Raw genomic sequence first — 14651 nt, 5'->3', positions numbered from 1 at the left:
TACTTGGAAGGCTGGGGCGGAGGGATTGCAGGAGCCCAGCAGGTTGAGGCTGAGGTGGCCGGGAGCGTGCCACTGTATTCCAGTCTGGGCAACGGAGTGAGACTCCAACTCAAAAAAAAAAAAAAAAAAGGAGGATACATTACCAGATGAGAGTCCAGATAAAAAAACAGACCCAAACTAAAAGCAAAAGTCACATTAACACTCCTTCTTCCCATCTCTCCTGATAGATAATACACTTACTGTTCACAATGTGATATGGGTTGTAACAGTGATGACAGAATATTAAACTGGGAGCTCATGAAAGATGTTGCAATTGGTGTGAGGTAAAGAGGGCATAATCCATATCAATCCTCTGCCTTTTATTACTTAGAGCTTTCCTTAAGCCTAAGGAAAGTCTTTCCTTAAGGAAAGGATCTGGCAAACCACACAAGAGCTTAGTATTCTAAGTTTTGACTGAGTCATATTGTTGTCTGTTTTTCTACATTTTCCCAGTGATCCCAGGGAGGCCACAGCTATAAAGAGGGATCCCTGAACTTCTGGGCAAGATGGTGATGGAGCAGGTCGGACTGTAAGAATCTCTGCAAAAGCAAATGTCCATAAAGACTCTGTGTGAGTATGTGTGTGTTGGTGGGTGAGTGAAAGTCCGTCTGAGGGAAGACTCGGGTTCATGCACCCGGAGCTCTCCTCAGCAGGTGACTGCAACCCTCCACCACCCTGAGATTGGAGATCTGGGCAGGTAGTAGGATCATCTGCCATTCTTGGGGCTCTCTTGAGAGGAAGCAGCAGAGAACAGCCACCCCTCACCACCTGGCACCCGGCTTATGCCATCACCTGCAGCAGCAGATCCGGCACAAGAAGGCAGGTTATGGAAATCTGGAATAAAGTTCCAACACTGGTGTCGGGATGCCAATGGGTGCCATCTTCTCAGTCCCAGGACCAGGCGGACACTTGCATTGCCCCATCCAGCTCCACCCAGACTCCAACTTGGGACCCAGAGACTATTATCTCATCGGACTTGGAGAGACAGATGCCCCTCCCCCACACCGGAACAGGCAGACACATCAGATCTGAGTGAGAGACTTGACAGCAGTAGCAGCAGCAAGTAGGTTGGTACACCTGTCTGTTTTCCCTCCTTCTTCTCTCTCCACCTCCCTTTCATCTTCTTCTTTCCTGTTTCCATTCTTTTCCTTTTTCTTACCTCATTCTGCTTTCAGGGGCAAACCTATACACCCACTGCATGGACAGATAGTAAGGTGATGGGAATTGGGTTCCAGGGGGCCCGCACACCTGTCATTGGATACTGGGATCTGCAGATAGTTTCTGAATCACAGCTCCCCTCTCAAGTAAATCTCAAAACAGCAAAAAGCACAGGCCCCCACCCCTAGTACAGTTTCAGAATTGAACACAACCAGAAGATCTATATAAGGAAGAATAGGAGATTGAGCAAACAGAAACAAAAGCTACCCCCCATCCCCGAACAACAGAATTAAAGAAGAGGTTAAAAAAAGGAGGAGGAGGGCTCGGTGGCTCAGCCGGTAATCCCGTGCTTTGGGAGGCTAAGGAGAGTGAATTACCTGAGCACACAGGTTTGAGACCCGCCTGGGCAACTTGGCAAGACCTCATCTCCACAATAAATCAAAAATTAGCCAGGCGTGGTAGCGCACGCCTGTAGTTCCAGCTACTTGGAAGGCTGAGGTGGAAGTATCACCGGAGCCCAGCAGGTCGAGGCTGCGGTGGCCAGGAGCAGCCACTACACTCCAGTCTGGGTGACAGAGTAAGACTCCAACTCAAAAAAAAAAAAAAGAGTAGAGAAACCTACACAAATGAAGAAAAACCAAAAGAATATGGGCCTCACACAGACCCCTGGGAGGTCAATCACTGAGAATATAGACACTTCGGAACGCAAACAACAAAGAGCCCCCAGAATGACTGGTCTCAAGCCACAAACACAGATATCAAGATATCAATATAGAGAATAAATAGAAATGAGGAGAGACAGGAGGACAAAATGAAGGAGCTGATAACTGAGATAACAGCAATAAAGAATACAGTGAATGAAATAAATAACAGGCTGGGTTCGGTGGCTTAGCCTGTAATCCCAGCACTTTGGGAGGCCGAGGCAAGTGAATTGCCTGAGACCACGGGTGCGAGACCAGCCCGGGCAGCTTGATGACCTCGTCTCTACAACAAAATTTTTAAAAACAGCCGGGTGTGGTAGCGTGCGTCTATAGTTCCGGCAACTCAGAAGGCTGAGGAGGATCGCTGGAGCCCAGAAGGTAGATGCTGGGGTGGCCGTGAGTATTCATGCCATGGCACACCAGACTGGGCAAAGGAGTGAGACTCCAACTCAAAAAAAAAAGAAAGAAAGAAATAACAAACTGATAAGCATGGAATGTAGAATTAACAAGCAGAAGAAAGAATCTCAGAGCTTGAGGACCAAAATATGGAATTAACCCAAACTGTTAAAAACACAGAAGTGTTTTTTTTGTTTGTTTGTTTTTGAGTTGGAGTCTCACTCTGTCGCCCAGACTGGAGTACAGTGGCCACTTCTGGCCACCGCAGCCTCAACCTGCTAGGCTCCAGCGATCCTTCCGCCTCAGCCTTCCAAGTAGCCAGAATTACAGGCATGCACTACCACGCCCGGCTGATTTTTTGATTTATTGTAGAGATGAGGTCTTGCTGCCCAGGCGGGTCTCGAACCCGCGGGCTCAGGCAATCCACTCACCTCAGCCTCCCAAAGGCACGGGATGACAGGCTGAGCCACCAAGCCTGGCTTGAAAAGAAGTTTTAAAAGACAGAATAAAACCTCCAAGAGATGAGCAATTATTTCAAGAGGCCAAACCTAAGATTAATTGGAATCCCTGAGGCAGATAGACAGAGACTACCCTAGAACAAATATTCCATGAAATTATCCAAGAAAACCCTCATCTCATCAGTGACACGACCAATCAAACACAAGAGATTCAGAGAAGTCCTGTAAGACAATAAATGAGAAGACTCCAAGACACATAGTAATTCGTCTACACAAAGAAGGTAACAAAGAAAAAATCCTAAAGGCAACAAGAGAGAAAGGTCAGACTACCTACCAGGGAAGACCAATTAGAATAGCAGCAGACTTATCTACAGAAACACTTCAGGCTAAGAAAGCTAGGAGCCCAATCTTCAAAGTTCTCAGAGATAAACAATTTCAAAAGAGAATCACCTACCCAGCTAAGTTAAGCTTCATCAGTGATGGAGAATTAAAACCCTTCCAAGACATTCAATCCCTAAGAGTTTAAGTTGCCTCCAGACCAGCTCTACAAGAAACACTTAAGAAAGTATTAAACACAGAAGAAAGGAAAAAAAGAACAACAATGCCCTTCACAAGAATGCAGGAAAAATACTGAAAGCACACATGAATCAACCCAAAAATCAAAAGAAAGACAACAAACAGATAAACAAGTAAACAGTAGCAACAACAAACTCCATAAGAGCCTCATGACAGAGATAAACTCTCACATCTCAATAATTAGTCTGAACGCAAATGGACTCAATGCACCACTGAAAAGACATAGAATAACAAACAAATAAAATATCATGAGGCAACAATATATTGTCTCCAAGAGACTCATCTTGCCAGATCTCACAGACTCAAAGTAAGAGGAAGGGAAGCAAAATTTCAGGCAAATGGAACACATAAGAAAGCAGGAGTCACGATCTGAATATCAGACAAAATTCCCTTTAAGGTATGAAAAATTTTAAAAGATACAGAAGGTCACTACATAATGATAAAAGGTTCAATCCATCAACAATAAATATCTATCCTAAACATATTAGCACCCAACATAGGAGCACCAACTTTCATAAAGCAGCTTCTAGGTAAAAAAAGATATTGACTCTAACACTATCATAACAGGGACTTAAACACCCCACTAACAATGCTAGATGGATCATCAAGACAAAAAGTCAACAAGAAGATCCAAAACCTCAACATGACGCTTGATCAGATGGACTTAACTGATACCTACAGAACTCTCCACCCAACAAACATAGAATATACATTCTACTCTTTACCACATGGAACATACTCTAAGATCAACCACATCCTTGGCCATAAATCAAGCATAAACAAATTCCGTAAGATTGAAATTCTGCCATGCACTTTCTTAGGCCACAGTGAAATAAAAATATATATCAACACCAATAAAGTTCCCCCAAAACCCACCAAGACATGCACACTAAACACCATGATGCTAAACAACTCCTGGGTCAATGTGGAAATCAAAACAGAGATTAAAAGATACTTGGAAACAAATAAAAATGAAGAAACATCTAATCAATATCTCTAGGATGCCATGAAAGCAGTCCTAAGAGGGGAAGTCATATCTCTATGAACACACATAAAGAAAATGTAAAGATCACAAGTTAACAGTCTAACAAAACACCTAAGGCAGTTGGAAAAGCAAGAACACCAAAACCCTAACTTCAGCAGAAGAATCTAGATCACCAAAATAAAAGTCCAAATTTGGGACATAGAAGGCAAAAATATGATACAAAAAAAAAAAAATCAATGAAACCAAAAGCTGGTTTTTTGAAAGGATAAACAAAATTGATGGACCCCTAGCTAGACTGACCAAGAAAAAGAGAGAAAGTTCAAATAAACACAATCAGAAATGCAGAAGATCAAGTCACAACTGGCCCCAAAGAAATGCAAAAGATTATCAGAGATAACTATGTACATCTCTATGGAAACAAACCTGAAAATCTAAATGAAATAAAAGACTTTCTTACATCACACAACCTCCCCAGGTTGAAACAAGAAGAAATTGAGACCCTAAATAGACCAATCACAACCCAGGAAATAGACACTGTCATAAGAAAACTACCTACCGAAAAAGCCCTAGACCAGAAGGCTTTCCATCAGAATTCTACAAAACATACAAGGAGGAACTGATACCAATCCTACTGAAAGTATTCCAGGCAATCAAGAAAGATGGAACTCTACCCAAATCATTTTATGAAGGTAACATCACATTGACTCCCAAACTGGGTAAAGATCCAACAAAGAAAGAGAATTACAGGCCAATATCCTTGATGAACATAGATGCTAAAATTCGAAACAAGATTCTAGCAAACCGGATCCAACATCTCAAAAATCATCCACCATGACCAAGTAGGCTTCCTCCCGGGGATGTAGGGCTGGTTCAACATCCACAAGACCATAAACATAATTAAATACATCAACAGATATAAAAACAAAAACCACACAATTGTATCTTTAGACGTGGAGAAAACTTTTGATAAAATCCAGCACCCCTTGTTGATAAAAACCCTCAAACATCTAGGTATAGATGGAACATTCCTCAAAATAGTAAGAGTCATCTATAAGAAACCCACAGCCAACATACTGCTAAACAGACAAAAATTAGAGCCATTTCCCCTGAAAACCGGAACAAAACAAGAATGCCCACTCTCACCCCTCCTGTTCAACATAGTATTGGAAGTCCTAGCTAGAGCAATCAGACAAGGGAAGGAAATCAGAGGTATCAAAATAAGAAGAGGAAGTTAAGTTATCCCTCTTTGCAGACGACATGATCTATACCTTGAAAACCCAAGAACATCTGTCGGAAACCTCCTTGCACTGATAAAGCACTCTGGCAAAGTCTCTGCATATAAAATAAATGTGCAAAAGACAGTCTCATTCCTATATACCAACAATAAAACAGAAACCCAAATAAAAAGCAAAATCCCATTCACAATAGCCACAAAAAATGAAATACCTTGGCATCTTCCTAACCAGAGAAGTCAAAGACCTTTACAATGAAAAGGTCTTTTCAAAACGCTGCTCAAAGAAATCAAAGATGACACAAATGAAATGAAATGAAAAAATATTCCATGCTCACGGATTGGAAGAGTCAACATTGTTAAGATGTCCATCCTACCCAAGGTAACCTACAGATTTAATACAATACCCATTAAATTACCAAGAGCATTCTTCTCAGACCTGGAAACAACAATACAGGAATTTGTATGGAAACATAAAAGACCACAAATAGCCAAAACAATCCTCAACAACGACAACAACAACAACAAAGCAGGAGGCATCATGCTCCCAGACTTTAAGCTTTATTATAAAGCTAAAATAATCAAAACAGCCTGGTATTGGTACAAGGACAGGCATATAGACCAATGGAACAGGATAGAGATTCCAGCAATACATCAGTTTCTCAACCATCTCATCTTCGACGAAGCCTCCACCATCAACCACTGGAAAGAGGAGAACCTATTCAGTAAATGAGGCTGAGAATATGGCTGACCACATGCAGAAGATTAAAACAAAGACTCCTTACCTATCACCATACACAAAAACCAACTCTAAATGGATCAAAGACCTAAACGTAAAACCTCAAACTATAAGACCCTTAAAAAACACAGAAGACATCCTTATGGAAATTGGAACTGGCAACCAATTCCTAATCAAAACCCCAAGTGCCCATACCAAAAGAGGTAAGATAGATAGACAAGTGGGACCTCATCAAACTGCCAAGTTTCTGCAAAGCCAAAGAAATCACTGAGAGAGCAGGGAGACAGCACACAAACTGGGAAAAAATGTGTGTGACAAAGGCCTAACAACTAGGATCTACAAGGAACTCAAACATGCCAGAAAGAAAAAAACAAACAGCCACATTACAAATTGGGCAAAAGATATGAATAGATACTTCTCAAAAGAAGATACACGAGCAGCCAACAGATACATGAAAAAATGCTCAGCCTCACTAGTCATCAAAGAAATGAAAATTAAAACCACACTGAGATACCACCTAACTCCAGTCAGGATGGCTATCATCAATAATGCAAAAAAAAAACAGATGCTGGAGAGGATGGGGGGAAAAGGGAACACTTCTACACTGTTGGTAGGAATGTAAACTAGTATAGTCTCTGTGGAAAACAGTGTGGTGATTTCTAAAAGATCTAAAAATTGACCTCCCACATGACCCTGCAATCTCCCTACTGGGAATATTCCTGGAGGAACTCAAGTCATTCTATGAAAAAGATACCTATGTATGCATGTTTATTGCAGCATTATCCACAATAGTAAAAACATGGAACCAACATGCTGCCCACTGAAAGAAGACTGGATTTTTAAAATGTGGTACATAGATGCAATGGAATATTATGTAGCCATAAAGCAGGAGAAAATTATGAACTTCACAGCTACTTGGATGGACTTAGAGTTTATAATACTGAGTGATCTATCACAGTAACAAATAACTGAGTATCACATGTTCTCACTCATAAGTGGACCCTGAACAATTATCGTGATACTATAAGATAGGGACTGGCAGTAGTGGGAAACTGCCAGGGGAGTGGGGGGCACACCCCATCAACAAGGGTACCTGCATAATGAACATCTGTTTACCCAACCCTGAATTGTACCCCACATATTTAAAATAAAAAAGAAAGAAAAAAAGAAGAAGGCAGCAACCCAATAAAAAATTGAGTAGAGTTTAAACATGAAGATACAGGAAATGTAAATCTTCCCTGAGTAGTTATAAACCTAGGAACTATCTGAAAATATAATTCCAAATATGCACAGAGCTTGTCCATTACACCCTCACTGCAGCTGTGTATAAGGGACTGATAGTTCCTAAGATGGAATGAAAACTGTGATATTTTTTAAACAATGAGATTGCTCCATATGTGAAGCTGTGGAAAAATCTCAGATAAACCAAAGTACAGAACATTGCATGTGATATGTTTCCATGTGTAAAGAAAGGGGATACACATACATTTGTATAAGCATTGTAACTGGAGAAATATACAAGTAGTTGACAGCTTAGCATCTGGAATGCTAAAGAGACTTTTATTGCTTTATTTTTTCAATCCTATAAAAGTGTTTTCATAATAAATAGGCAACCTGAAAAAAAAAAAGTGAGGGATCCCTATACCTACAACAACTTATAGCTCCAAAAACAAGAGAATAGTTGAAAAAAGAATGATAAAGTTATAAAAGAGATTAATGTTGGTAATTTCCCATCCTTAAACTAATTAATGACACGATTATCTTTGCATTCAGGGAAGTAAACTTGCCTGTCAGAAGCAGCAATATTAATAGCGTATCAAGGTAATTGCCAAAAGTATGCAAATGGAGTAGTATTATACCAAAATAACTCACAGAACTTTAGAACTACACAAGTTTGCAAACTCACTTCCATGTTAAGAGTCTGCCATAAGAGGTAATTTGCCCAAAAAAGACTTAATCACACCCTGTGTGAAGAAGGTGTCCATAGTCTCAACACAATTGGTGATTCTACTTTGCACCATCAGCTCTCAACTGGTTCTCTACCCTGCCAGCCAGCCAGCCCTGCAAAAACTTGAGGCTGCCAGCCCCTCAAGATGCCTGAGCTAGTTCCTTAATTTCTTTTCTTTTATGAGTCAGGGTCTCCTCTGTCATTCAGTCTGGAGGACAGCAGCAGGATCACAGCTCACAGCAGCCTCAATCTCCTAGGCTCAGGCAATCCTCCCACCTCAGTCTGCTGAGTAGCTGGAACTACAGGCACATACCACCATGCCCAGCTAATTTTTATTTTTTTGTAGAGACAAGGTCTATGCTGTCCAGGCTGGTCTTCAACTCCAGGGCTCAAGTAATTCTTCCACCTTAGTCTCCCAAAGTGTTGGGATTACAGGAGTGAGCCACCATTCCCAGTCCTAGTTCCTTAATTTTATATTTCAAAAATCAGACCAGTATATCCTGGAGAGAAATGGGAGGCAACCTGGACCCCCTACTCATGCTTGAACAAGATGGGGAAAAGTTTGGTGGGGTGAGGGGAAATTCTGGAATTATCTTGTGGCCCTTCTGAACTGGTAGACTCACGTGTATTTAGGGCTGACTTGGGCTTGTCTGTGGCCTGGAGTAATTCTACTCTGCTCTAGGGAAGATGTCACATTCTCAATATATTCCTAACTCTTAATAGCTTATGAGGCTTTTCATGTCCTGCTCTAGCACTTAGTACTTACCCGCCCTTTGGACCTTAGTGTCCCATGTTGAAAAATTACCAGCAAAGCGAGAAAGGGAATTCCAGATTCCTGATAGGTATTAAGCGTTCCCCCACAGCCTAAACATTCTACTAGGAGCCAGTCTATAAATTGCTCCAGTTACTTGCTTACCGGGATTTGGTATTTGACCTTTTTTTTTCCAACAATGTTTTGTTTTTTTTTAAATTGGGGTCTCACTCTGTCTCCCAAGGCTAGAGTACAGTGGCGTGATCATGGCTCACTGCAAGTCTCGATCTCCTGGGCTCAGGTGATCCTCCCGCCTCAGCCTCCTGAGTAGCTGGGACAACAGACGCCACCATGCCCAGCAAATTTTTTTTTAATTTTTCTGTTGAGATGAGGTTTCGCTATGTTGCCCAGGGTGATCTCAAACTCCTGGGCTCAAGCAATTCTCCTGCCAAGGCCTCCCAAAATGCTGAGATTACAGGCAGGAGCCAATGCACCAGGCCAACTATTTCTCTCAATAAATTTCATTACTATCCCTCTTAATAAATTTGTTTTTATTGTTAAAAAAAAGATTAAATCACAGAAAGCAGTATTATGGGAGAAAAAAATCTTGGATAATTGAGATGTTTAGGACTTGGGAAACTTATCCAAGATAAACCTTTTATTTAGTCTAAATTCTAACAATTTTTAAATGTTAAGACCTCCCAGTCCTACAACAAAAACGCCTACATCCTTTCAACTAGAAAATAGCCCTTTGAATTTATATTTTTCGAAAGGTAAATGTGCTAATGCATGACTAAATTACACAATTATTTTACATCTGATTTCATGTAAATGACAAAAAAACACTAAAGCATACAAGAATTTCCTCAAAAAAATAAGAAAATTGCCCTATCATCTAGCAAGTCCACTTCTGGGTATATATACCTAAAAGAATGAAAGTAGGAACTCAAACAGATATGTGTATACCAGTGTTCATAGCAGCAAACATTCACAACGGCCAAAATGTGGCAACAATCCAAACATCTACAACATGAATTACTGACATGTAATTCACTCCTTTATTCATGAATTGAATTACGTACAACATGAATTAACCTTGAAGACATTATGGTAAATAAAATAAACCAGACACACAAGGACAAATATTATATGATTCCACTTACATGAGTTCCCTAGAGTAGTCATATTCATAGAGACAAAAGTATAATGGTGGTTTGTCAGGGGCTAGAAGTGGGGGGGAGGAGATGGAGATTTATTATTTAATGGGTAAAAAATTTCACAGTTTGTAAAGATGAAACTGTTTCAGAGAGGGATGGTAATGATAGTTACACAAAAGTGTAAAAGTATTTAATGACAATGAATTGTACACTTAAAAATGGTTACAATGATAAATTTTATGTTATGTATATTCTAAACACAATTTTTTTAAAAAACGGAGTCCTAACTAGAATCAGACCAGGGGGAAGAAATGAAGTCTTGGACATTATATGCAATAGAGAAATACAAATTATACTAAGGAGCTGTGGTATATAGCTTTCTTCACATTCTCAAAATGTTCAGTCTCTAAAAATATCTGAACTATTCCCGTCTTTTAACCAATCAAATAAGAAAAACAAATACAAAACAATGTTAATCGGACTTTATCAAACTACTTTCCCAGCATGCCCCAATCAATACAGGACAGAATAGCTGTACTCAAGCTCTAAACACACTAAATCTTCAAATAAATGTCTGCTAGCATGAAATTAGTACCTACTATCTGGTGACCAACTGTCCAATACGGCTCTCACAAATCTAACACAGTATATTAAGCACGAACAAGAAAATAAGATAACTTCTTAGAGCCGGAAATAGAAAATTGAATGAATTAACAAAGTTGAAGCAGATTATAGTTTATTTTTCAAGGAAAAGAGATAAGGAGGCACCGTAAGACTAAATATAATACCAGGGACTCAGATGTCACACTAATCAGGGAACTACTGTATCAGTTTCTATAACTTCTATAATTTAAGAATATCCTAAACTACCACCCAGAAGCCTTTAAAGGAAAAGACTGACAGTCCTGACTACACAAAAATGTAAAACAACAGTATAGTAAAAGATATAAAACAAAGTTAACTAAATAAATTGAAAATATCTAACACTCAATAGCTTAATATCCCTAAATTAAAAAACTCCTAAAAATCAATAAAGACAAAAATCAACAGGGAATGGACAAATTATATAAAGTTTCCTCCTGCTTCATTTTTCAAGTCTTACGATGTTCCTCCTAGGTTCTGCACGGCATTTTTTCCTGGGCCTGGCCTTCCATGTAAAAATTATTGGGAAACAACACTCTCTGAACTATTCCCACACACCTACAAGAAGTTCTCCAGGGTAAGTGAACATTAACCTCACGTGCTTTTCATTTAAAGGAACTCTAGCATAATCTACAAGATAGTCATAAGCGACTTGTGTCTAGAATAAGCGACTTGTGTCTAGAATTCTTGCAACTCAATGATAAAAAGACAACCTAATTTAAAAGGAAGCAAAGCATCTGAATAAACATTTCTTTAAAGAAGACAGAAATGCAAATCAAAACCACGATATTTTCAAAAGCCTACAAGAGGAAATTTTGGGCCGGGAGCAGCACTTTGGGAGGTCAAGGAGGGAGGATTGCTTGAGCCAAGCAGTTCAAGACCTGCCTGGGCAATATAGCAAAACCTCATCTCTACAAAAAAATCAAAAAATTAGTCAAGCATGGTGATACATGCCTGCAGTCCCAGCTACTCAGGAGGTTGAGGCAGAAAGGTCACCTGAGTCCTAGAGGTCATGAGTGTCATTTCACTCCAGCCCATGTAACAAAGTGAGATTCTGACTCAAAAAAAAAGAGGATTTTGAATGTACACACACAAAGAAATGATAAATGTTTGGGGTGACTGATATGCTAATTATCAGATTTGATTACTACACATTGTATATACGTATCAAAATATCATTCTGTATTCCATAAACGTGAACAATTATTATGTGTCAATTAAAAACAAAAGAAAAAAAACACAATGACACACACTTCATATCCACTAGGATGGGTAGAACCAGAGAGACAGATCATGACAAGTGTTGACAAGAAGTCAGAACCCTAATACACTGCTGATGGGAATGTAAAATGATGCAGAATGATGCTTTGGGAAACAGTCTGGTAGTTTCTTAAAACATTAAACAGTTACCACATGACGTAGCAATTGCACTCCTAGGCATATAACCAAGAGAAATGAAAATATGATGTTCACACCAGCACTGTTCATAAAAGCCAAAAGGTGAAAACAACCTAAATGTCCACCAACTGACCAATGGATAAATAAAAGGGTATATACAATAAAAGACTATCCAGTAATAAAATGAAATAAAGTACTGATAGGTGCTACAACATGGATGAATATGAATGCTAAGTGAAAGAAGCCAATTGAAAAGATCACACATGAATTTCATTTGTATCATGCTTTTATTTATATGAATAATCTAGAACAGGCAAAGGTACAGATTGTAAATTAGTAGTTGCTTCGGGATTGGAATGGAGGATGGGGAAATCAGGAGAGTCTGCTAATTAAGTAATAAAGAAAATATTTGGGGGGGAGTGATGAAAATATTCTACAATTGTGGTGATGGTTGTACAACTTTGTGTGGGTACTAAAAATTTCTGTACTTTTTTTTTGTCAGAGTCTCGATTCTCACTCTCTGTCACTAAAACAACAATGAAAGGAAACAAAAGGAGTGAAGTGGCTCGATCAACAGCAGCCTCCCCTCCTGGGCTCAGGTGATCTGTGTCAGCCTCCTGAGAAGCTGGGACTATAGGCATCCACCGCCACACCTGGCTTTTTTTTTTTTTTGTAAAGTCAAGGTCTCCCTATGTTGCTCAGGCTGGTCTCGAACTCCTGGGCTCAAACAATCCTCCCGCCTAGGCCTCCCAAAGTGCTGGGATTACAGGTGTGAACCACCGTGCCCAGCCCGCTGTACATTTTAAATGGTAAATAAATTATATGGTATATGAACTATATGTCCGTAAAGCTGCTATTCTTTTTTAAAGGACTTAAGATCGTCGCCGCCCCCTCGCCCAAATCCCCAGTTCTTAAAACAGCGCCTGGGAAAATTCAACAGGTTCTGGCTGAATGGAAAAATAAAAATAAAAACTTGGGTAAAGCAAATAAAATTCTGACGTGTCCAAAGAGGTAAAAATACTGCAGACTGGCAGAGCGGGAGCACAATGAGAGTGTATCCGTGGGTGTGTTTTCCATAAAAGAAGAGACTGAAAAATTTCAGGAGAAACACCTCCAAGGGCCTTGAAGCCAGGCTAAGAAATGTTATCACCTTAAAGGCGACGGAAGGCCAGTAGGATTTTGAGCACAGGAAGAACACAATCACATCTACGTTCGAAATGTGCAAAGTGTAAGCAGTGATTTGCTACTTCGATCCAAAGGTGAATCACCTTGAAAGCAGAGCATACACATCAGGGGGAATGGGAAAGAATTAGGGGGAAGAGTGGAGAAGCAGGCTATCAAATTATCAGACTTTCTATGGATTTCCTAAAACTATACACAGCACCACCCCGCAACACACACACTGATTCACAGACACCAGTGCATACAAATGGGCACGCACCGTTCCCCACACTAAAACTCACTTCTGCAGTCAGCCCCTGTCGGAAGGGTTTTCTATTCTTCGAGTGTGGTGGGGGGACAAAAAACACTGTAAACCAGCAAACCAGAACATTATGTCCTACAATAACCTGGGGAGGGTACTCCGAGTGTTAGAATTTAGGACCACCGGTAAAAGTGTCCAGCTCCAGTTCCTCGAAGAGGACCTTCCGAAATGTGCTGTTGGGGACGCTCAGCAACAACTGCAGGACACGGTGAGGTTCACGCAGCCTCTAACTGCGAGCGAGCAGGGGCACCTGGCGGCATCCCAGGGCGCAGAGCCGCGGCAGGTTCCCGGTCACCAATGATGCGGCGGAGAAAGGTCGCGACCTACAGAGACCTGGCGACGGCACGAACCGCTGGGAGGTGACCCCTGAAAGAACTCCCCCACCCCCCCAGCAGCCCAACCCGCGCAAAAACGCGGCCATCAGGTTTGTAGGGAGTGACGGAGCCTCTCACTCCCGAGAAAAACTAACCTGTCAACGACAGACGTACCACGCAGCGGAAAACGTGGGGAGCCCTTCCGGGTGGGGGGAGTCCTTCCGCGCGTGCGGAGTCAGCGGAACAAGCCTACAGGGGCGGAAGCGCCCAGGGAGGAGCAGTCAAGACTTCCGGCATCTCCTCCTCTCAGGGCTAGAGTGTCGACATACACGGAGGATGGCGGTGCACCCAGGCTTCTGAATGCCAACCGGGGTCTACCGGCCTGCTGGCTCATGGCGGAGATCGCCTGCATCGCGTGGCTTCTGCTTCTCAGACGCTTGAACCCACGCGGGGAAGGGGTTCGCCGCCTCTGATCTCCGCTCTTTTTTTTTCCCCTGCATCCCGTTAGCCAGTTGCCCTCGCCGAGGAAATGTCAGCCCCTGGCTCCCGTTGCTCGTCGCGGGGACCCGGCGCTTCTGCCGTCCTCTAAGGACGCTAAGTCTCGGGTCCTGCGAGTCCCACTCTGGCCCTGAAATCCATTCCGCCCCTTTCGGCTGAGAAATTGGCAACACTAAA

At 41.3% G+C, this 14651-nt stretch overlaps 1 protein-coding gene across 1 annotated transcript in view; it reads right to left on the bottom strand.

Annotated features, from left to right (window-relative positions):
- The window catches only part of LOC103249797 (cytochrome c oxidase assembly factor 1 homolog), a 102900-nt gene extending 88732 nt beyond the window's left edge, over window positions 1–14168 (bottom strand). The window contains exon 1 of the mRNA XM_008048419.2: window positions 14132–14168. The gene's annotated coding sequence lies outside the window, so the exon portion shown is untranslated. The remainder of the gene's footprint in view (window positions 1–14131) is intronic.
- Between the last annotated feature and the right edge of the window lie 483 nt (window positions 14169–14651).

Source organism: Carlito syrichta, unplaced genomic scaffold, assembly GCF_000164805.1.
Source record: "Carlito syrichta isolate Samal-C Ts95f unplaced genomic scaffold, Tarsius_syrichta-2.0.1 Scaffold123436, whole genome shotgun sequence".
In the NCBI taxonomy this organism is placed as follows: Eukaryota; Metazoa; Chordata; class Mammalia; order Primates; family Tarsiidae; genus Carlito; species Carlito syrichta.
This window is presented reverse-complemented; position numbering and strand designations above follow the sequence as displayed.